Below are 21674 nucleotides of genomic sequence, written 5' to 3'. Positions count from 1 at the left end.
GGCATAGTAGGCAACGTTACTGTTTCATTATTTCCCCTCATATGCCAGTGTCTTTGAAATACAATGGATGAGCTATATTTGTATATTTGTTGGATTTACTTTGTCATGTAAAATTATTCTGTTTTTCTTTCATTGTTGTCTCCTGTGGCCTTCAGGAACAGATGTTTCTTTTGAACATGCGGCAGCTCTAGTCCTGAATTATCAACTTAGAGGGAAATGGTTTTGTCTAGTAGCTTAGACCACTGCCCAGATACAGCCTGGGAGGAGAGTGTGTGCAGGTGAGACACACACACACATTTATAACCCACAAGCATGGAGCTATAAATATGCATGAGTCCCCCAGTAGAACAAGAGAAACGTAGAAGTATTTCTCTGAACATTCCCATTTTCAAAACTATTTGTTTAAATAATGGCTTGAGCTTCGGGTATTAACTTCAACAAGTGCAGCAGAACTAGATGATTCAAGGTCTGTTGTGCCACGTTTGTCTAAGACTAATGTGCCAGGCTTTGTGTTCAGTGATCTTCAGTACATCATAAGCCTTTGTTGTCCTAGCTGCCTACTGGCCTGATGACTTTAGGAGAGTGTATAGTAACTCCCAGATCTTTCCTGAAGTATAGATTTTAATGGCAATTATCCTTTGAGTAGACACTGAAATATTTTCATTCAATACAGCATTTCATACATTCCTATCCTTAAACATTAGCTGCTATGATCTGGCCGACTCCAAGACTCATGCTCTTTTTTCATCCACAGCACTGCTCTTAATGGAGTTATTTTAAAACATTACTCAAAGATAATAACCATTTTTCCTGTAATAGTTAACATTTTACAACATTTTAGGTGCAACTATAAGCAAATAGGTCTTCCTGCATTTTAATTCCAGAAAAGATCTTCCTGCATATTAATTCCACAAGTAAGGAGCTGAAACATCAGGAAGAATTTTATACCACTCACAGACTCGAAGATTTTTCTGCACATTCTTCCCCTCAGTTTATTTAACCAACACTGGGGCCAATGTTCCTTCCTGCTAATGCCTTGTTTACACTTAATTTAGAGATTTCACTTGGAAGCTTCTGCCCAGAAAGAGGTTACATTCCCAACCCCCACACACACCCCACCCCACCCCACCCCGCCACCTCCCCATCCCCACCTCTAAGCAAGGCCAAGCAGCTGAGTTGTATTCAGTGAAATGTGAGTGGAAGTTATAGCCCAATTTCAAGCCTGATCTGCATAAACCCTTTTATGTGGTTCTGAATGTTCTCTTCTCTACCAACTTTCAGCTGGATTTTAATGTCCAGAGTCACTTTGAAAGTCGCATATTGCAGATGCAGCTCTCCATTGCCTGGGTCCCTGAATGACTGGGTGGAGCATGACCTCTCCCAACAATTGACTGAACTTTATGTGAGCAAGAAATAAATGTCTAGTTGGCCCCTTCCTTTATCTACAAAAGTTTAAGCCAAAGATCTGGGAACATTTCACATTTTTATATGCATTTTCATCTCACAGAGATCATATTTGAAACGGTTTTCATAAAAAGATTTCCATGCACGGTTGCAATGATATGCCCATTACATGAGAGCTATCTTCAAGCTACTTGACAAATCCCTAGGGTACTTATTTCCTGTGTTGCAAGCACAGAAGGTTGTTCTCTACATCTCTAGAATCCAAAGAACTTTTTTTTTAAAATAAATTTATTATTTATTTTGGCTGCGTTGGGTCTTCGTTGCTGTGTGCGGGCTTTCTCTAGTTGCAACAAGTGAGGGCTACTCTTCATTGCAGTGCGCAGGCTTCTCATTGTGGTGGCTTGTCTTGTTGCAGAGCATGGGCTCCAGGTGTGCAGGCTTCAGTAGTTGTGGCACTCGGGCTCAGCAGCTGTGGCTCACAGGCTCTAGACCTCAGGCTCAGTAGTTGTGGCGCATGGGCTTAGTTGCTCCGCGGCATGTGGAATCTTCCCGGACCAGGGCTCGAACCTGTGTCCCCTGCATCGACAGGCGGATTCCCAACCACTGCGCCACCAGTAAAGTTCTCAAAGAACTTTTAACAAAAGCATGGGGTGGGGTGAGAGGGACAGTTCTTCACTCATTTGGAAGGTTTCTGAATTGTTAAATCAAAATTACCAAGAGCTATAAGCTTAGGCCATTCTTACTCTGGATAATAAGATATATTCTAAATATGTTGTAACTGTCTTAAAAACATGTTAACACAGGGAAGCAAACACACACACATACACCCCTACCTCTTCCTCTCCGCCTTCATGCATTTTTATTTACAGTCACCACAAAAAGATATATAATACCTCATCCTCTTAGAGTTGTTCCTGAACAATTCTTAGAATGTTAGCTATTAGGGGTAAATGGTGTACTGTCTTCAAGAAACAACGTGTGCTTTAAAATTAAATTTTTAAAGTTAAAATAATCCCACTAGAGTAGTAGAGTGAATTAATTAAGAGCATGAGCCTTGGAGTTGAAGACCAGCATTTGAATAAAGTTGCTGTCACCTACTACCTGACCTTGGCCAAAATATTTAATCTCGGGCTTCCCTGGTGGCACAGTGGTTGAGAATCTGCCTGCTAATGCAGGGGACACGGGTTCGAGCCCTGGTCTGGGAAGATCCCACATGCCGTGGAGCAACTGGGCCCGTGAGCCACAACTACTGAGCCTGCGCGTCTGGAGCCTATGCTCCGCAACAAGAGAGGATGAGATAGTGAGAGGCCCGCGCACCGCGATGAAGAGTGGCCCCCACTTGCCACAACTAGAGAAAGCCCTCGCACAGAAATGAAGACCCAACACGGCAAAAATAAATAAGTAAATTACTAAACTCCTACCCCCAACATCTTCTTAAAAAAAAAAAAGAAAAAACAATTTAATCTTTTGGAGTCTCAGATTTAGTTTGCTGCAAACTGAAATAACACAATCATTGGATCACTGTGAGGTTTAAATTAAATAGTACCTTCAAAGTGCCCAGTAAAATTCCCAGTACCACAGCAAGCACTTAATAGATATGGTTATTGTTACCCAAATGGTTTGAATATTTTAGCTGTAGGTGTAATAATATACACATCACAAATGAGCATCCCAGTATTTGTTTTCCATGAGCAAAACCAAAAAGCTTAAAGGGAAAAAATTACCTTTCCAAAAAACGAAAGTAGAATCAAAAGGAAGAACAAGAAATGTGCAAACTAGAAATATGCAATACTGTCACAAGGTCTGTGGTTTACTTTGAAATATGTTGGCATAATCAGGTAACATTAAGTTTGCAACAGTTAAGTTTTAATTTTAGAGGCTGTCAGCTGGTATTCTACCTGAAGGGTCACATATTCTTATACACATCCAAGATTAGACAAGACAGGAAAAACAAGGGAAAAGCAACAAATAACATACAAGGGAACTCCCATAACGCTCTCAGCGAATTTTTCAGCAGAAGCTCTGCAGGCCAGAAGGGAGTGGCATGATATATTTAAAGTGATATAAGGGAAAAACCTACAACCAAGATTTACTCTACCCAGCAAGGCTCTTGTTGAGATTTGATGGAGAAATCAAATTGCTCAAGGTAGCACCAATGTGTCCTAACCACAGGTTTTTCTGCCACATCCCATCCCAAGAGGCACAAAAGCAAAGCCTGGAAACCCATGGAAAAACACAGGTGTTCTAAAAATATAGTCATCAGCTGAAAGAGTGTGAGCTACATTTCAGGTGGTGCCCCGAAACGGGCTATTGAAAGGATTTGTTAGGAATGTCAGACTTCTTAAAGTGATAAAAATGCAGATTTGAAGTTTGTTAGAGAGAATTGGATTTTAAAAGTTATGGGAACTGTTAGGAAGAAAGACATTTTTAAGTGACCAGCTTTCTACACGTCCTCTCTGACAGTAATTGGTACTTCAGCTTCTGAAGTAGTTAACCAAGGTCCTCACAGATATTTTTCACACAATGAACCCTCTGAGCTCTGATTTGCCAGAACCGAGGGAAACAGCAGGGTGTCTTAATTTGAGGCAGTTTCAGAATAATACAAAAACATTTGAGCTTGCAGCGAACAGCTGCAAGTCTTTTGATACCTTTTGTTTTATTCTTCTATAGACAAATATGTTCATCACAGAAACATCAAATAACACATAAAAAATAAAAAGAAGAAAGTAAAATTCACCTGAAACTCACTCCAGAGTTGGCTAAACCACTGTTGACACAGACATATCTCAACACAAGTTTTATCTTTTGGGACTTCCTACTTTAGCCTTTGTCTGCTGGAATACTTTCATTAAGTCATTCAAGAAACATTTATTTTGTAGTTATAATGTACAGGTACTGTATCAGGTCCTGAAAAGATATAATAGACTAAGGAAGACAGACCATTAAATAGACAGGTACAAGTGAGAACACAAAGCTGGGGTAAGTTGTCCTGTTTATCTTTGTATCTTCATTTTCCCACGGTGGTGGGGACAGGGGAAGATGATAAACAGATACTTGCTCAATGAATACATGACCTTTGGAATCAATGAACAGATGTAATGTGTTAAGTACAAACAGAAGTAGCTCATGGAAGCACTAGGAGAAGCACAGAAATGTGGACAGCAGATGTTTTCAGGGTCTGGACATACAGATTGAGGTGTAAGAATTAATCTGGCAGCTGGAGTAGCATGTGAAGAAGCCAGATAGAAAACAGCACGGTATAGAGAGGAAAAGACAAGTGAATGGAATTTAGAGTTAGTATATAAATGCGGCAAGAGATGAGTTTGAATGATAATTGCGGCAAAGTCAGGACGGGCCATCTATGTGCATCAGCTAATGAAGCTGGAGTTCATCTTGGGGCAAATGGGAAGCCAACAAGGCTTTAGCTGATTTATTTTAGCTTATTTATTAGAAGAATGATATGATTTCCGGCTCAAGCATCTAAACTATGTCCTATCCTCCTGTACCTTAATCTTCCAAAGTTTAGTAAATTGCCTTTTTGAAAAACATTAAGTTGTGTCTGAAGTCTCCAGTAACCATAGGCTAAGTTATTTGGATCAACACCTCTGCTGACAGCAAATCAGACTGGATATAATCACATATTCTTATACACATCCAAGATTAGACAAGACAGGAAAAACAAGGGAAAAGCAACAAATAACGTACAAGGGAACTCCCATAACGCTATCAGCAAATTTTTCAGCAGAAGCTCTGCAGGCCAGAAGGGAGTGGCATGATATATTTAAAGTGATATAAGGGAAAAACCTACAACCAAGATTTACTCTACCCAGCAAGGCTCTTGTTGAGATTTGATGGAGAAATCAAAAGTTTTACAGACAAGCAAAAGCTAGAAGAATTCAGCACCACTAAACCAGCTTTATAACAAATGCTAAAGGAACTTCTTTAGGTGGAAAAGAAAAGATCACAACTAGAAGCAAGAAAATTATGAAATGGGAAAGCTCACCAGTAAAGGTAAACACACAGAAAAGGTAGGAAATCATCCACACAAAAGTATACAAAACCAGTCATCGTGGGAGGAGGAGAGTACAAAGGCAGGATATTTAAAGTGCATTTGAAATTAAGAGATCAGCAACCTAAGTCAAGCACACATATATATAGATGCCTGTTCCAAAACCTCATGGTAACCACACACCAACCATGTCTAATAGATATACACACGAAAAGGAAAAAGGAATCTAAACACAATACTAAAGATAATCATCAAATCACAAGAGAACAAAAGTGGGGGGGAGACCTCGAATATACCTAGCTAAGCACCTGTGCTTTGACCATGAATGCTTTCTACTGTTCAGATCCTGAACAAGGTACTGTACTAGCTACCCAACCCTCCAACCAATCAGGTCAGAATTCAAAGAACCTGGAGCAGCCCTGAGGTCCATAAGCTCACATAAGAATAGGAATCCCTTTATAATAAACACAGTAGTAACTACCATTTAATTAAGTATCTACTATTTGAGTCCTCTTAGACCCTGGACATGCATTTTCATTTGTCTAGGAAGACCATCTGAGGGTAAGTTACTCAAGGTCACACAAACCCAGCTTGGATTCTAGAGCCCATGTTCTTTCTGGGCCTGTCCACCTGGGTCTCTAGGTTAATGTGGTAGTTTCCTCCTTCGGGGGCTGCAGCCCCAATGTAGCCAGTCTTGACTGAGGCTCTCATACTCTGTATATGTCTTATTAGCCCCCTCCCTGCAATGGTTGAACCTAACTTGTGCACTCAGTCACGGGCTGGAGTCCTGATCCTTCACTGATGGGTTTCTGGCAACAAGGCCTTTCACTGGCCACCGGCCAGACCAGTATTGCTGGCCCCAGTCCCCACAGAAGCTCGGGGTGGAGTTAGTTCATCCAGCCTGATCTTTCAACACCTTCTCCACAGTAAATGCTGATAAGTTTGGATGGTCACCTACTATGGGCCAGCATTACATTAAGTACCTAAAATTCATTGTTGAACTTGAGGGGTATTCATCTACCCTGGACCCTCAGGCCGCCTGTCACCCAAGCCCACACCAGATCATGGCCAAAAGCATGAAGAAATCTTCCGTTGGTATGGTGACGTTGTTGAAAAGGCTTTGTGCAAAAGATATACCAAGAAGCAACAAATGTGAGATGTACACAGAGAGAACTTCGGGTTCCTGCAGAATCATGGGTTGTTGGTCATAGCTCACATTGTCAGCGGGAAACCCACCCAACACAGGTCTGTAAAATTACATCAGTGCCGATAAGAAAGTTGGAAAAAGTAGTGATTGGTAAGGTTGAGAGTAACAATTAGTCTCAGGTGGGAGCAATTCATCCTATAGGCGCTGTACCATACATCAGTTCTTTACAATGTGCATGAAAATCACCTGGGGCTCTTGTTACGCTGTGGATTCTAACTCAGTACATCTGAGATGGGGCCTGAGGTGCTGCATTCTAACAAGCTCCCCTAAATTGATGAGAGCCACTGACTCTCAGACTACACTTTGCATAGGAAGCCCATAGACCTCCTTGACACAGGTTTTAAAAGGAAAAAATAAGTTGATTACTTGGATCTAAGTCATGCATGTAGGTGGCATTAGAACCTTCCAGCCAAAGTGAATGATCTTACCAGAAAAGCCATCATTCTTAGAGGAAAAAGACCAAGGCAGCACTGAGTCTCAGAGCATGAAACAGATGCGGTTGAGGAGTCTGGAAACACATATAGAAATCAAGAGAGGGAAAAAATGGGCAGCAGTCATAAAAATAGCAACAACGCTGTTCAACGGAATAAATAATCCATGTTTGAAAAGCAGAGAAGAAGGTAGCCTGGGGTATTTGAAGTCAGGCCTGGGAATGCCAGACCCAGGACACTAGGCTCACTGTCACAGAAAAGGCAAACTTCAGTTTTAACAACAAGAAACGGCAAGAAATCCGCGCAGGCAAACCAACACCGCCGAGGTGAGCAGAGGGTCACAAACGTCCAGAAGGCAACCAGGTAGATTCCCAGATGTGGGAAGCGAACTTACCTGCTCATCTTCAGCTTCCAGAAGGAACTAAGCAGGGGAGACCAAAGTGTCCTAGTCCCAGAGGAAACAGCGTGTCCAGCAAGGTATCCAGGAAGGGATGAAGTGCTGGAGCTGGAAAACTCAGCAAACGCTCAGCTCTGCTTCCCGCATCAAATCTGCCGTAAAGCTACCTCGTACTGAACCAATGAGAGGCTTGTATTCCTTCTTGCCTGCGTGGGGCAGAATCACGTGTGAGTTAAGTGGCTCTAGCTGTGAAAACTGGCCAACAGTATAAGGCACAAGGCACACTGGTAGAGCCCTGAGTCTCACTGAGGTCCCAGATCAGCGGAATCAGCATCACCTGGGAACCTGTTAGGATATGTAAATTCTCAGCCCCCGCTCCAAACCTACCAATCAGAAACTGTGGGGCTAGCGCCCTGCAGCCTGTGTTCCTACAAGCCCTCCAGGTGATTCTGATGCACTCTCACTGCAGTCGAGTCTATTGAAAGCACGGTGGAGAATCAAGGCCAGGTGTGGCAAAGGACCATCATTTTAAGTGGGCTTGATAATGGCGCTTTTTAAAGAGCTAGTGAAGACTAAAGCCTGTTGACAGGGAGAAGAAAACCCAGGAGCGATCATGTAAAATAATAATTAATAAAACATGCTCAGTGAGCAACAAAGTTGGGCAATCATATTCCGTGGTAGAGTTTGATCAATGTTGAGGCATCACATTTTCATAATTCTCACAATATTTCAAGTTATGATGATATGTGTTGCGTGATCAGTGGTCTTTGATGTTACTATGGCAAAAAGCTTGCAATCTGCCGACGGCTCAGATGTTGGTGAGCATTTTTCAGTATTAATTTTTAATTTAAAAACATTACAGAAGGAAAGCAATCTGAAAAGGCTGCACAGTGTATGATTCCAACTATGACATTCTAAAAAAGGCAAAATTATGAAGACAGGGAAAAGATCAGTGGTTGTCAAAGGTGACGGGGAAGGAAGGGATAAGTAAGCAGAGCACACAGGATTTTTAAGGCAGTAAAAATACTCTGTATGATACTTTAATGAAGGGTATGTGTCGTTATACATTTGTCCAAACCCACAGAACGCACAACACCAAGAGTGAACCCTAATGCACACTGTGGGCTTTGGACGACTGTGATGTGTCTGTGTAGGTTCATCAATTGTAACAAATGTACCACTCCAGGGGGATGCTGATAATGAGAAAAGGTATGCATGTGTGGAAGCAGGGGGGATATGGAAAACCTTCATATCTTCCTCTCAATTTAATATAAAATTACTCTAAAAAAGTCTTTAAAAAAATGAATGTAATACCACCCTAGAGAAGGCTGTATTCCAGCCCATAGAAGCAATACATCCCTTGGTCTATATTAAATTTTAATCTTGTAAAGTTACATAATACTCATAACACAAGTTTGAAAATCATCATAATTAACCTGGATTTAAAACTATCAGTTCCAAATGGTGGGATCCAACAGACTGCTAAGAGGAAAAAGAAGTACATATTTGAACTACATTTTTACCCGACAAGGGATAGAAGAGTCTCTCAAAGAGACAAACGAACAGCAACAACAAAAGTGCACATTGATGGTAGATGAATTCCAGAAAAAGACTGTGCTAACCAAGAGCTATAGCACTTTCAAAGGCATTGTCCGTTAGAGATAAATCCAGAGCATGTCAGGTTATATTTTCCTATCAGTGATTGACAGTGCAGAGCTATTAAAAAGACTGTCTTTATTAGATGTGTAAATGTAATTTAAATATTATTCTAGGTGCATTTTTTTTTAACTGAGAAGAAAATGAGGTCTGTAGATTCATCTGGAACAATCTGTAATACGTGGAATTATGAGACACAAACTCAATATGAATATTTATTTCATAAACATCTGCTTGAATACAAAATATGTGGCTTAAGAAAATTCAACCTGAGAAATAGTTCAATTAAAACTAAAAGCATTTAAGAAGAACACTGTATTGAAAGCAATAGATTTTACTTGCAGTCAGTTGATAAGGTTATAAAACAGCAAATGGTTAAGTGGCGAAGAACAACAAAAGAAACAGTTTGCTGAAATTAGAAAATACTAATGAGAATTGTATAAAGAGTCATACAGGGCTTCCCTGGTTGCGCAGTGGTTGGGGATCCGCCTGCCGACGCAGGGGACACAGGTTCATGCCCCGGTCCGGGAAGATCCCACATGCCGCGGAGCGGCTGGGCCAGTGAGCCATGGCCGCTGAGCCTGCACGTCCGGAGCCTGTGCTCCGCAACGGGAGAGGCCGCAGCAGTGAGAGGCCCACGTACCAAAAAAAAAAAAAAAAAAATCATACATTCTTGCCTTCACAGTACTTCAACCAACATTGAGAGCAAAAGATATTTAATTGACTAAAATATTTAATAAAACAGACTGTTGGGGAGTTATTTCAAAGAGCAAATTCTCAGAGCAATTTTGACTTTTACCTCCATTCCAAAATTGTCTTTTAATTTATAAAACAAATTTTTCCATTCAGGAATTTATATTTCTCCAGACCTTTATAAATCTAAAAATTTTCATCTTATGTCTTCTTTCTAAAATAATACGTATATTCTTAGGAAAATTTAAAAATAAAAAAGTATATAAAAGAAAATATCATCTATAATATTTTCATATCATGATGTTATATGTTACATCATGGCAGTTTTCTTTTACAGTCATGGAAAGTATTATTTTAATAGCCTTATAACGATTTTAATGTCCTTATTTTATCATCCACCAGGAGACATCAGTTGAATGAAAATGAGTCTAATTGGTTTACCTGCAAGAAAATTCTGGGTAAGACTTCAGAGTTTAGTTTTCTTTTTCTGGGAATCCACAGAATGTCAGTTTGTTGGAGCAGGAAGTTGCTTTGTCTAATCTATTGTCTACACATTCCATCAGCAAGATAAAATTGGAGCATCATGGCAGAAATGTTTAAAAGCCTAGAAAGGCATTACTGAAGTTTAGGGTACACTTTAAAAAGGTCAGTAGACATTTTAACCAAAACTGAGCTCTTTACCCAAAGAAGCAAATGTATATTGATATATGTCTTGCAGTAGCTTAAAGAGGTAACTGAAGTGAACTCACCAACACCAACCATGTTGCGTATCACTGGGAGGCAGGAAATGGTTACTGGTTGGTCTTGCCCTCTTGGAACTATAGCGACATACTGGTTGATCAAGTTCTTATTTAGATAAAGCTGAAACCCCGCATTTCATTCTTCCTTTCACTCTACCTCACCTTTCACATTATACATGACATTTAAACCTTGCATTTCACCTGTGCGGCAAAACAGCCTTCAGGATGTTTTCTGTCACACTCGCACCAACCAGTATTTCTCTGTTTTTACTTTCACATGTAAACCAGGTAGAAATGGGCTTCATTTCTACCATAGTGGTACAGAGTGCCTTGTGTGTGTGTGTATGTGTGTGAATCCAGAGTGCTCATGGACAAATTTAGCAAATATTCCACCTACTCTGTTCTAGTCATGGTTCTGGGTGTTGAAAACCCAGTGGTGAACCAGAGAGATGAGGTCCTTGGAGTTTGTCTTCTAGTTACAGGAGACAGAAACACATAAATAGATGATAGATAGATAGATAGGTAGATAGATGAATGAGAGATAAAGACAATTTCCACTAGCAATAGGTACAGAAACAATGAACAGTGATATGATGGAGTGGACAGCGGGGGGTTGCATGCTACTTTTAAGATGGTTTCCTTACACAGTGAAGTGAGTTTTATTGTCACTCTCAGGTGAGGGGCACTCAGCTCTGTGGGTCCCTGAGCAGATGTCCAACCTGTCTGAGTCTGGAGACAAGGGCTGCCTCGTCTTCAGGTCCAGGCCAACTCACTCGAGCCTTGGTTTGTTTTGCTTTTAATTATTTTTCAGTATGAGATGTTTCCAAACTCATTTACATACAAATGTATCTCCACCTACTACCTTTGATATTTTTGCTATTCAGTGTCATCACTAAACCTATGTTTTAGTGTTTTTGCTATAAGCCAAACATACTCTAATGAAGCGTTTAGGTTGTGTTATTTATCCATTCTGGGCTGTGGGACTGATGTGATTTAAGGCAGATCTGCAGATGAAGCGTCCATAAGAACACAGTGGGGGATGTGATTTCTATTTTCCCTCTGGTTACATCTTTCTTTCCTCTTGACTTTTCTCTATACATCTGGAATTAGCTCCAAGATGTGAGAAGTTCAAATGATCTTCCATGTTGGTACCCTCAGAGCAAATGCCTGCTGCTGCTGGAAAAGAAAGAAATCCTGACTTTTCCCCCAGGGGACCCTAGGGAATTTGGCCCTCAGCCTATCAAACAGAATTCCTTACATAGAATCTATTTTTATATCCCATTCATGATGTCATTGAGCTTTTTGATGTTGCTTTTACTCCAGAAGATTCAGTGTTGATACCTTCCCTCCTTTGCTTTCAAAATAATACAGTATTTAAAAACCCATCTCTATGTAAAGCCTTCCTTTCCTTCAAGCCTGCTTTAAACCTTTCAGGTAAGACCAGTTTTCCACTTGCCTAATTCACCCTTAGTGAACATTAGTTTACTAATCTGCTATTGAGGAACAGAATCATGAATTAAGGAATGTGTTTTTTTCAGAAATTGGATGCAAAAGTAAGGTGAGAAACAATGACACTTATTAGGCAAAGCAGATCTAGCTCAAACCGTAATTTTTGGATATTTTAAAAGCTTCAGTTAAACTAGTGGAAAAGGTTTCTAGAATACTGAGGGTTTTCAGATCAAATTTTAATCTGATGTCAATATTTATATTCTCTTAGAAGGTACAACTGAATCCATAGTAAAAAAAAATTACTAAAAATGTGTACAAGACTATAGTGATGTGAAAAATCTCACTCAGGTTTATATCTGACAGTTTCTTTGTGAGCTTTTATAATGTGGTCTGGGCTCACAAAAATCAAATCATAAATGAAATATATAGAGAATACATTTCAGTTACACTTCTGTGTCCACTTTATATATATATTAAAATATTCATACCATTTTCAGACATTTTGGGGGCTGGCCCAGAGTGTTTTGCACAAAGAGAAATGTGGAAACAGGAGGTTACATTTGCTGGAATACACGTACCCGTATTTTGGTGTATGAATTATAATATACCCTGCCCACACCCACAATTTTACATTTTAAGAGAGCTTCCATTGTAAGGAGGAGATAAAACACACCTTTACCTCAAAAGATTAAAGGCCAAACGTACTGACAAATTTCTCCCTGATTCAACTGCAAACATCACGTAAGATCCCCCAGATATTGTACCATACGCTTCATCACTTTTTACTTTTTATTTACAAATAAAAGCGTGCAATAAACCTTTCAAAATTACTTCATACTGTGCTTTCACTAGAAAATGGCTGCGGAGTTATTACCTGCAACCTGGGAGGTAGTGGCTTTAGGCATGTTGCCATTACCATGTTTTTTTCTCTTTATCTGTGTCTAATTTCCAACCAACACTTCGAGACACTAAAGACTGCTTTTGACGGGAAAAAAAGTGGTCTTTCTTTAAAAAGCAGGGAAGAAGTTTGCTTGCAATCCAAGGAATTTAAGAAGGAATCTCACCTCAAATCAAGGAAATTATAGCTACAATGTTAAAAAATAAAAATAAAACCCACATTACCACCTTCCCTCAAATTTTAGAAGACATGAGTCTGAAATACTTAGTGATTAAGTATAAGAGTTAATTTATACTAATAGTTTTAATTTTCCAAAATCTACTTATTTCTCTGGTAAATCCCAAACCAAAGGATATATTCATTATATCTATTGTTCTGATGCTTAAATTTTTATTGATGAATTTTTATCTCTAGCATGACCCAAGATGGGAGACAGAATACACATGTCCACAAAGAAACTGTCACAAGGGACTCAGCCATGCTGCAATCAGCCAACGTATAAGCAGACAAGTGCACACATGCTAACGGTGAAATTTCGTTTCCAGTTTCATAGATTTAATTACTGACTTTTTGACACAATGCAGTCACACACCTCATTACAGAATATTAACCTCGTCCTCACGTATAAACCAAGGAGTTAATTTTATTCTGGAAAAGGCATGTCTTTTCCATAACATGAAAGCGAAATGTACATAGTTTTAAGGTATTTTAAGGAATTAGAACTTTAACTTGCAAAGAGCATAGATGTTGAGACACAGAGAAGCAAGTTGCTTCATTCATGTGTGGCGTTTTTAGTTAACCCTTAGGGACGGTCATGACATTAACCCCCTTTCCCCTCTCTCTACTTCTTCATCTTAGACATAGGAACTTTGGGTAAGGCCATTGGTTTAGGTACTCTGAGAGGTCAGATGTCACTGATTCCAGTTTTGTTTTTCTTATGTCAAAATATTTAACAACTGGCTGTGCCAGGCATTCACTCTTCCTTTTTAAACTGAGTTACAGTTGATGTGTAATATTATATAAGTTTCAGGTGTACAATACAGTGAATCACAGGTTTTAAAGGTTATACTCCATTTATAGTTATTATAAAATATTGGCTATATTCCCCATGCTGTACGACATATCCTTGTAGCTTATTTATTTTATACATAGTAGTTTGTACCTCTTAATTCCCTACCCAAATCTTGCCCCTCCCCCTTCCCTCCCCCCACTTGTAACCACTAGTTTGTTCTCTGTATCTGTGAGTCTGTTTCTTTTTTGTTATATTCACTAGTTTATTTTTTAGATTCCACATATGTGATATCATCCAGTATTTGGCTTTTTCTGTCTGACTTATTACACTTAGCATAATAGACTCCAAGTCCATCCATCTTGCTGCAAATGGCAAAATTTCATTCTTCTTTATTGCTGAGTAGTATTTTTTTTCTTTTATTTACATCTTTATTGGAGTATAATTGCTTTACAATGGTGTGTTAGTTTCTGCTTTATAACAAAGTGAATCAGTTATACATATACATATGTTCCCATATGTCTTCCCTCTTGCGTCTCCCTCCCTCCCACCCTCCCCATCCCACCCCTCTAGGTGGTCACAAAGCACCGAGCTGATCTCCCTGTGCTATGCGGCTGCTTCCCACTAGCTATCTACCTTACAATTGGTAGTATATATAAATCCATGCCACTCTCTCACTTTGTCACAGCTTACCCTTCCCCCTCCCCATATCCTCAAGTCCATTTTCTAGTAGGTCTGTGTCTTTATTCCCGTCTTTCCCCTAGGTTCTTCATGACCTTTTTTTTTTTTTCCTTTCTTTTAGATTCTATATATATGTGTTAGCATACGGTACTTGTTTTTCTCTTTCTGACTTATTTCACTCTGTATGACAGACTCTAGGTCCATTCACCTCACTACAAATAACTCAATTTCGTTTCTTTTTATGACTAAGATTCCATTGTATATATGTGCCACACCTTCTTTATCCATTCATCTGTCGATGGACACTTAGGTTGCTTCCATGTCCTGGCTATTGTAAATAGTGCTGCAATGAACATTTTGGTGCATGACTCTTTTTGAATTATGGTTTTCTCAGGGTATATGCCCAGTAGTGGGATTGCTGGGTCATAAGGTAGCTCTATTTTTAGCTTTTTAATGAACCTCCATACTGTTCTCCATAGTGGCTGTATCAATTTACATTCCCACCAACAGTGCAAGAGGGTTCCCTTTTCTCCACACCCTCTCCAGCATTTATTGTTTGTAGATTTTTTGATGATGGCCATTCTGACCGGTGTGAGATGATATCTCACTGTAGTTTTGATTTGCATTTCCCTAATGGTTAACGATGTTGACCATTCTTTCATGTGTTTGTTGGCAATCTGTATATATTCTTTGGAGAAATGTCTGTTTAGGTCTTCTGCCCATTTTTGGATTGGGTTGTTTGTTTTTTTGATATTGAGCTGCATGAGCTGCTTGTAAATTTTGCAGATTAATCCTTTGTCAGTTGCTTCATTTGCAAATATTTTCTCCCATTCTGAGGGTTGTCTTTTCGTCTTGTTTATGGTTTCCTTTGCTGTGCAAAAGCTTTTAAGTTTCATTAGGTCCCATTTTTTTATTTTTGTTTTTATTTCCATTTCTCTAGGAGGTGGGTCAAAAAGGATCTTGCCATGATTTATGTCATAGAGTGTTCTGCCTATGTTTTCCTCTAAGAGTTTTATAGTGTCTGGCCTTACGTGTAGGTCTTTAATCCATTTTGAGTTTATTTTTGTGTATGGTGTTCGGGAGTGTTCTAATTTCATACTTTTACATGTACCTGTCCAGTTTTCCCAGCACCACTTATTGAAGAGGCTGTCTTTTCTCCACTGTATATTCCTGCCTCCGTTATCAAAGATAAGGTGACCACATGTGCATGGGTTTATCTCTGGGCTTTCTGTCCTGTTCCATTGATTTATATTTCTGTTTTTGTGCCAGTACCATACTGTCTTGATTACTGTAGCTTTGTAGTACAGTGTGAAGTCAGGGAGCCTGATTCCTCCAGCTCTGTTTTTCTTTCTCAAGATTGCTTTGGCTATTCGGGGTCTTTTGTGTTTCCATACAAATTGTGAAATTTTCTGTGAAAAATGCCAGTGGTAGTTTGATAGGGATTGCATTGAATCTGTAGATTTCTTTGGGTAGTAGAGTCATTTTCACAATGTTAATTCTTCCAATCCAAGAACGTGGTATATCTCTCCATCTGTTGGTATCATCTTTAATTTCTTTCATCAGTATCTTATGGTTTTCTGCATACAGGTCTTCTGTCTCCTTAGGTAGATTTATTCCTAGATATTTTATTCTTTTTGTTGCAATGGTAAATGGGAGTGTTTCCTTAATTTCACTTTCAGATTTTTCATCATTAGTGTATAGGAATGCTAGAGATTTCTGTGCATTAATTTTGTATCCTGCTACTTTACCAAATTCATTGATTAGCTCTAGTAGTTTTCTGGTAGCATCTTTAGGATTCTCTATGTATAGTATCATGTCATCTGCAAACAGTGACAGCTTTACTTCTTCTTTTCCGATTTGGATTCCTTTTATTTCTTTCTCTTCTCTGATTGCTGTGGCTAAAACTTCCAAAACTATGTTGAATAATAGTGGTGAGAGTGGGCAACCTTGTCTTGTTCCTGATCTTACTGGAAATGGTTTCAGTTTTTCACCATTGAGGACGATGTTGGCTGTGTGTTTGTCATATATGGTCTTCATTATGTTGAGGCAAGTTCCCTCTATTCCTACTTTCTGGAAGGTTTTTATCATAAATGGGTGTTCAATTTTGTCGAAAGCTTTGCTGAATAGTATTTAGTTTGTGTGTGTGTATCACATCTTCTTTATCCATTGAACAGATTCCATTTTTGAATCAATTACAGTTACCCTCTTTGGCATGCCCAACTTCTCACCTGTGGTCTGTACCCAGCTACATATGGACACAGAACTAGCATACTGACAGAGGATTTACTCCCCAATTGTCCTTCACTTAAGAGAATTACAGTCACTCTCTGTTGATGGTGACAGAGACCCTGATGGTCCCTCTCCTATCTATCTACTCTGCCTCCTGGGAGGGTTTTCTAAGTTTACCCTCAAGCCCAGTAACTGTAGAAAGCCCAGTCTAGCTGATTTCAGTAGCTCTTTCTCTGCTGCTGGCATAGTATTTGGCTGTAAATAAATTTCCCAGCCTACTTTAGTGTGACAACCTTTTGCTTGGTAGCTGGTCCCATTAGGAGAACTGCTCTTTGACTTTTCTTCTTTGGTTCCCCTCTACCAGTGATTCTTTTCAGGAGATCAAGCTGTCCTTTATTTACTTTGAGCACCAATAGAGATTGAAAATAAAGTTTACACTAATTTTCCTCTATTCTTGGAGTATTTCGCATCTCTGATGCCCTTTTCTTTTCTTTCCTAGTCTTCTCACTTTTCTTAGAATTTCTCCCTGTTTTCTGAATTTCTTCCTCTCCTTTTTGGTATATTTTGATTCCTCGAATAACCAGGCCATAAACATGGTCAGACTTATTATGATGTCTTTACCCTGGTCCTCTGTATTCCCATTGTTTTTTTAAAATTCTAACCTTGCATAGGACTTCTTTGCAATGCAAATCATTGAATCAGGACTCATGTATGCTCTTTCTGGCCTCAGGGCCCAGATAATAGAAATGAAACGCCTTCTAGCCATCAACTACCTCTCTAGTTCATAAAACAATCAACTCCCTCCCCAAGAATTTTCTACATTTCCTGTGAGACCAGCCAGTGAGCTCTTCCTTCACCTTAAGCTCTTCCAGGTGAAACACTTTCAGTTAGAAGTAAACCTACAACCAGAGGCAATGATCTCATTTGGAGGAGGCCTCTATGTACCTCCCTCCTCCCACCCCAAGATGCAGCCTCCCAAGTTTTACCAAGGAGACAAAAGTCTGTACACCTCCAATTTTTGGTCCTGATCTGCTTCACAGTCATACTAGATCCTGGAAGGGCTGAGCATCCCTCCATGGGCCCCTATTTGGTAAAGGAGCCTGGGGTAGTCAGTTTGATTTGGGTTTGGGGAACTTAATGATTCACAAACATTTTTCTTTTTTGGTTTTCTACATTCTTTCCAGAAACTATCAGCTGTGGTTAAATTTGGTTCCTGTTTTTGTTTCTTTTAGAATTACTAAAGGGTAACCAGTCTTTTCAGGGTGACACTACCCCTTAATTAGCTGTGTCTCTGGGTTTATAATCCCAACCAAGAAATTTCAGCATCTCTTTCAGGAAGTGGTGTGTTGACGAGACCCACCATTGATCTATTTCTCTTACCTGTCTTTAGAAAGAGGAGGAAGGTCTCCACCACATTGATTGGCAGAGACACCGAGGGACAGTTCATTGTTAGATGTCGATTGACGAAGGTGCACTAGTTTTGCATGAACAGGTACTCTCAAGGTTTACAGAGTTGCCAGCTTTTCATCTTCTCCTTCCCAAAATTCTTCTTAAATTACTGCTTGAGTCACCACCCCAGTTGTTGCTATGATTCATTCCACTTGACGTGAACAGATGAGGCAGGTTATGACTTCCACTTTCTTTGCCTCTAATATTTATAACCAGCTCACAACATATGCACCTGATTATGCTCTTCTATCTTCACTTTGATATTTTTCCAACAATATTCCAGTTTTGTTGGTCTCTTGCTCTTTTTACAGAAGAGTATTTGCCTCACATGTGCCCGCATATGTACACGTGCTCAGGGAAAATGTAATAGATACTGATTGGAAGAAAACATCGCTTTTTTCCACAAAGGAAGGGAGTCTGACAGTTAAACATAGTTATAAAACTCCAATCACAGTAGGATGTAGAATGCTTCACTCACTTCTCTTTCACTGCAGCTCAGGAGGAAGGCTATGATTAAAGCAGTAATGGGCGTATGACTAGAAAGAAAACAGAGCAATGATGGCATTTGAATACATGATTCATTTTCTGGTACAAACGCAAGGAGCTCCAGGTCATAGAGGACAGGACACATTGTTCCAATGCCTAGACATGCTGAGTCTAGTGCTCTGTGTTTAGAAAAACCAGAGCAAGAATTCTCCTCATAATGCCTCCGAAGTGGTCTTCCAAATATAACTGGAAGAGTCAAATCACTGCTCCATCCCTGAGAGAGGAAAAAGGATGCAGTCATCTGAGAACCACGGCAGACCCTGAAGCAGTCGTTTCAAAGTGTTAGCAGGGTCGTTGTGTTAACAGGAGACAAAGCTGCTCTTTTTTTCAGCTTAAGGCGCAGACACCTTTGGAAGAAGGAAGAGACAAGCTCACGAAATTGATTTTGCCAAGGTTATCTGCCCTTTCAAGGTACTGAAAGGGTTCACAAAGGAATCTTACCAATGATGTTTATATGGCAACCGAATGCTTTCAGTTACCTATGTTTCCAACACCCAACACCCTAATCCAGCTTTATACTTCGACTCAACCAATTTCCTGGTTTCCGTCCTGCTGTCTTGTACCCAGACGGTCTGTCTTTTGGCAGAACTGCTTGAACGTGTGCCCCAGCTGTAAAGTCTCACCACCTTTCACTTTGCATGTTATGTCGGCTGTTGGACTATTGGCTCTCAGCACAAACCCACCTCCCTTACTCTGCTTTGGGACGTTGAGTCTGGGTGTGCTTCTTCCCTGGAGGAGACTAAAAGGAAGAAAGGAGAAGGAATTTACTCCTTTCTGCTTTACTTTCTCTTGATGTCAACATCACCCCAGAACTGGTTCTTCACTCTGGACACAGCAGGTGGTTTCAGAACCTGCAATCTCCTCCAGCTGACAGTTCTGGGTCATTCTAAGAACAGCCTGAATATACCTCTCCAAAAAGACAGCTCCAGCAGGCAGCATCCCTCCTCCCAGGTGCAGGTCCCAGTTCCACAGGACTCATCCTGCAAACTTTTAAGTTCTAGCAATCCCTTCCCTTGTTTCCCAGCAGGGATGGTAGCTGCTTCCCGCATTTACTTCCTCTGTGAGACCTCAGTGTCTCCCTTTTGTCTCTGAAGTTCTTTAAACCTCGGTTAACAATTGTCTATATTAAATTCTCTCTGTTAAAACCACTAGGTGCTTTCAATGTCCTGACCGCACCCTGCCTGCAAACAGTCAAACTTCTCCCTTCGTGACCCACTTCAAAGCCTACCTGTACCTTTGACCCTGTGTGATTCAGGCCAGTGCATGGTGCAGTCCCACTTGGAGGCAGGAGAATGGACTTAATGACCTCTCCATGGCCCTTCCTGTGTCAGATAGCTCTGAGGTAGGGTCATTCATATTCCCAGGGCACTTCGTGAAAATTTTATATCTAACTACAATTTTTCTATACTCTCCCACGACTGTCCACATTTTTCTTTCAAGCCTCCAGCTTCTGGGAAGTGAAACACTGTGCTTAGAAACTGTACCACCCCAGAAGAAAGTTATATTTAAATGGCCAAGCAATTCCTTGGGAATGAAGTGGTTGAAGGCTCAATGACGACAAACGGATTGCGAATGCTTGTGAGATTTATATAGTGTGCACGTGGGAAATTCAGGTTCTTTCCAAGGAGCTGGTGGGTTTTATAAAGTGCATGTAAATTTTAAACTTAAACCTTGATCTGTTTAATATATGGCTGAGGGATTTTTGTAAATTGCTCTCCTTGGACCACAATTTTTAGCTGAGCTTACTATAATTTGTGTTCACAATAAAAAGCACAGGTTCTTCGGTGCTTTTCTTTTATTTGCATTAGTTACCATAGACACATGAATATATTGAAAAATTCTCATCATTCATCAGATGCTCACTGAATTCCTGAAAAATGTTTGCAGACCTTGTCTTCCTAATGAGAGAAGGAGAGAGGCAGGGTTGTGTGAGGACAAGGGTGTGTGTGCAGCGCCCGCAGGAGGGCCAGGTTAAAGGGAGCTGGTGAGGCTGCCATATTGACTTTCCAACTCAGCTAAATGTGAAGACTTCTTTGGAAATAGTTTTTTTTGTAAATTCTAGAAGAGCCTGGATGACTGAATCTTTCAGTGTGACAAATGACTTAGAACCCTTTAGAAAATCTCTTGTCTGTCAAATTAACAGCAGGAATTCTCATATTGGTGTGTGTGTGTGTGTGTGTGTGTGTGTGTGTGTGTGTGTGTGTGTGTTTCATTTCTACGTTTATCCAATCACAAGTTATTTAAGTTTTGGTAAAAGGTGTGAGTTTCTTTTGTATTAATATATGTGTGTGTGTGTGTGTGTGTGTATATATATATAATGTATATATACACACACACATACACATATACAGACATATATACAGTTGACCCTTGAACAACATGTGGGTTAGGGGTGCGGACCTTCTGAGCAGTCGAATAATCTCGGATAGAACTTTACACTTGGTCCGCTGCCAACCTCCACAGGTTCAACCAAAGTTGAATCGTGTAGGATTGCAGTACATATTTATGGAAAAAAAGCCCAGTATAAATGGACCTGCACAGTTCAAACCTGTGTTGTTTAGGGTCCAATGTACTTTTCTCAAGAGCAGTTTTAGGTTCACAGCAAAATTGAGTGCAAAGTACAGAGAATTCCCACAGACCCTCTTTCCCCCACTGACACTCACAGCTTAGCTGTTTTACTGTAGGAAAACTGAACCAAACAGATTTATTCAACTTTTTTAGGATGAGGAAAACAACATAGAATAAGTCGTAAGAAATGCTCTCATGTACTACCATCTCAAATAGGTTTCAATGTTTTACAAAATGCTCACACGGTATATAAGGCCATCTTGAACACACTTTTCTTTTTAAACTTCTCTCGCAATAAGTAAAACATT

This window comes from Tursiops truncatus, chromosome 18, assembly GCF_011762595.2.
Source record: "Tursiops truncatus isolate mTurTru1 chromosome 18, mTurTru1.mat.Y, whole genome shotgun sequence".
Classification (NCBI taxonomy): domain Eukaryota; kingdom Metazoa; phylum Chordata; class Mammalia; order Artiodactyla; family Delphinidae; genus Tursiops; species Tursiops truncatus.
The sequence above is the reverse complement of the archived record's forward strand: the minus strand, read 5'-3'. Positions refer to the sequence as shown.